General features: G+C 43.1%; 1 non-coding gene across 1 annotated transcript; it reads left to right on the top strand.

Moving 5' to 3' along the window:
* The first annotated feature begins 1,108 nt into the window (after positions 1-1,108).
* On the top strand, positions 1,109-1,215 carry LOC139034899 (U6 spliceosomal RNA). Its single transcript, XR_011487477.1, has one exon. It is a non-coding gene; the product is annotated as a U6 spliceosomal RNA (small nuclear RNA).
* Positions 1,216-3,070: the final 1,855 nt, after the last annotated feature.

Genomic DNA, 3,070 nt, shown 5'->3' with positions numbered 1-3,070 from the left:
CTGAGAGGTTGTGCCAATTGACTGTCTTATTGGGAAGGGTGAGGATGCACTGACATTTGCATGTACTCGTATTTGCATTCGTGGGTTGAAATTTGAGATTGAGGCTCGAACAGTAAGGTTACTAACTTTAATCCTTCTGTCTTCTAAGATGGGGTGCTGACCGCATGGTAGGTTTTTGCTGCACTTGCCTGAGCTGAGAAGTTTGGCATGTCTTTTTTTTTTTTCTTTTTCATGGATGGTGTGGGTGTGTGCATGCTCACTGTGTCTGATTCTTTTAAGACTTCATAGACTGTAGCCCGCCAGGCTCCTCTGTCCATGGGATTCTCCAGGCAAGCATATAGGAGTGGGTTGCCATTCCCTTCTCCAGGGGATCTTTGCAACCCGGGGGTCAAACCTGGATCTCCTGCATTGCAGGCAGATGCTTTACCGTCTGAGCCACCTTAGGAAGCACCTCTAAGATAGAGGCTTTCACAGATAACAGGGAATTTGAACAGAAAAGCGTGAGCAAGAGATGGGCTTTACATGTTTCATTGCTCTGAAACTAGAGCAGAAAACAAGTTCAAAGATCACTCCAGATGATTCTGGGAAAACTTTTACTCCAAAGTTTTGTAAACTTCCGCTCTGCTGATGATTGGGATATTTTTGGATAATAAATTTATCCATTCATGTCGATATGTCTTTGACCCTCATATTCTGTTGCAGTTACTTTTGCTGCATAGTAAACAGACCCAATTTTAGCATCTTGAAATAACCACTTGACTAGGGTCACAGGTTTTGTGGGTCAGGAGTCAGACTGGGCACTGCAGGGGTGGTGGACCTCTCCTCCTTGAGATTTCAGGTCTCATCCCTTGGGCTGGGCTGCCTCAGGGCCTACGGCTGTCAGCTGGAGTAACTACACTTGCCTTCTTTCTGCGGCTTGGCTTCCTTACAGCTACTGTCCTCAGGGTAGTTAGACTTGTACAAGGCAGCTCAGGACTTCAAGATCAAGTGTTCCAGTGTTGAATGCCTGCGCTGCGTTGCCTTTTAAGACCCAACCTCACAGCTGAGCCCACAGGAGTCTCTTGGTTGAAGGAGTCATAAGCCTGCCCAGATTCAAGAAGTGTGCCCAGGGCTGTCTTTGGCAGCACATACACTAAAATCGGAACGATTCAGAGAAGATTAACATGGCCCCCACACAAGGAAGACAAGCAAATTGGTCAAGTATTATGTATTTTTTTTGCAACTGGAGATTATCATACTAAGTGAAATAAGTCAGAAAGAGAAAGACAAATATCATATGATATCATATATATGTGGAATCTAAAATATGACACAAATGAACCTATCTATGGGGCTTCCCTGGCAGCTCTGACGGTAAAGAATCCACCTGTAATGCCGGAGATGTGGGTTCAATCTCCGGATCGGGAAGAGCCCCTGGAGAAGGAAATGGCAACCCACTCCAATATTCTTGTCTGAGAGATCTCATGGACAGAGGAGTTTGGTGGCTATAGTCCATGGGGCCACGAAAGAGTCGATGTGACTTAGGGACTAAACACATGAAACAGAAACAGAATTATAGACATAAAAAACAGGCTTGTGATTGCCAAGGGGGATGGGGATACGAAGGGATGGACTTGGAGTCTGGAGTTAGTAGATGCAAACTATTACAATGCTTTATTATGCAATCTATTGGAATGGATAGACAATACTATATAGGACAGGGAACTATTAATATATTCACTCTCCTAGGATAAACCATAATGGAAAAGAATAAAAACAAATGCATATATATGTATAACTGAGTCATTTTGCTATGCAGCAGAAATTAACATAACACTGTAAATCAACTATGAAACTGAAAATGAAAGTTTCTCAGTTCATGTCCCACTCTGGGATCTCATGAGCCATACAGTCCATGGAATTCTGCAGGCCAGAATATTAGAGTGGGTAACTGTTCCCTTTTCCAGGAGGTCTTCCCAATCCAGGGATTAAACCCAGGTCTCCCATACTGCAGGTGGATTCTTTGCCAGCTGAGCCACAAGGGAAGCCCAAGAATACTGGAGAGGGCAGCCTGTCCCTTCTCCAGGGGATCTTCCTGACCCAGGAATTGAACTGGGGTCTCCTGCATTGCAGGCAGATTCTTTACCAACTGAGCTTTCAGGGAAGCCCATAAATCAACTATATTTCAATTAAAAGGAAAAAAAAAGGAAGAGAAAGTGGGCCCATAGGAAACCTGCACACCACCACTGCTCCATGAAAGGAGTGTCAAAAGACTTGGGGCCATGTTCTAAGACTGCCACTTAACTCTATACCCAACTCTCTCATACTCACATTCAACTTGAAAGAATTTCCCTTAAGTATTTTCTCAGAGTGAATACAATGTGTTAATAAAATTCACTATGTGGGATTCAAGGCTACTGAAATTGCCATGTAATGATTTTCCTTTCCTAGAGGGAGCACATGGAATGATCAGAAGGTGCCTACTGCTTTTAAACAAGGCTGTCAATGTCTATGTCCCTCCCAAGAGATGGGCTGCATTTCTGCAACGAGGGGGAGAACATGTAATTGTCTTTGTTGAAGAAATCAACTATTTCATTTGGAAATCATGCTTGCTTGCTTTTACTCTTTGTTCTTTGGATATACAGAATATGTCTCTGCAAACGGACGGACTGAGAAGGTTGGTTGTTAGTAATTCAATAAAAGTAGTTAAAACATGCCCTAGGGCTTGGATTAATTGCTTCTGGGGCAAAATTTAAGGAGATGCTAAAAACTCATTAGTCAAGATATTCTAATGTAGTATTTTGAAAAATCAAAATTTATGCCAAGCAATCCATAACAAAATGTCAAAAATTTAAATAAAGCCATACCAGTTTCCTAGGGTTGCTGTAACAATAGACCATAAACTGGACTGCTTAACAGAAATGTATTGTCTCCCAGTTCCAGCGGTTAGACACATCAGGAGAAACCTCAGGCCTCTCCCCTGGCTTCTGGTGGTTGCCGAAATCTTATTCCGTGGTTCGTAGCTGCACCACTCCAAACTGTGCCTCCATCTCCCATGACCTCCTTCCTATTGTGTCCTTGTCTTTTCTCT

This window comes from Odocoileus virginianus, chromosome 4 (assembly GCF_023699985.2).
Source record: "Odocoileus virginianus isolate 20LAN1187 ecotype Illinois chromosome 4, Ovbor_1.2, whole genome shotgun sequence".
Taxonomy (NCBI): domain Eukaryota; kingdom Metazoa; phylum Chordata; class Mammalia; order Artiodactyla; family Cervidae; genus Odocoileus; species Odocoileus virginianus.
Note: the sequence above shows the minus strand (reverse complement) of the source record. Positions and strands in the feature narration are given on the sequence as shown.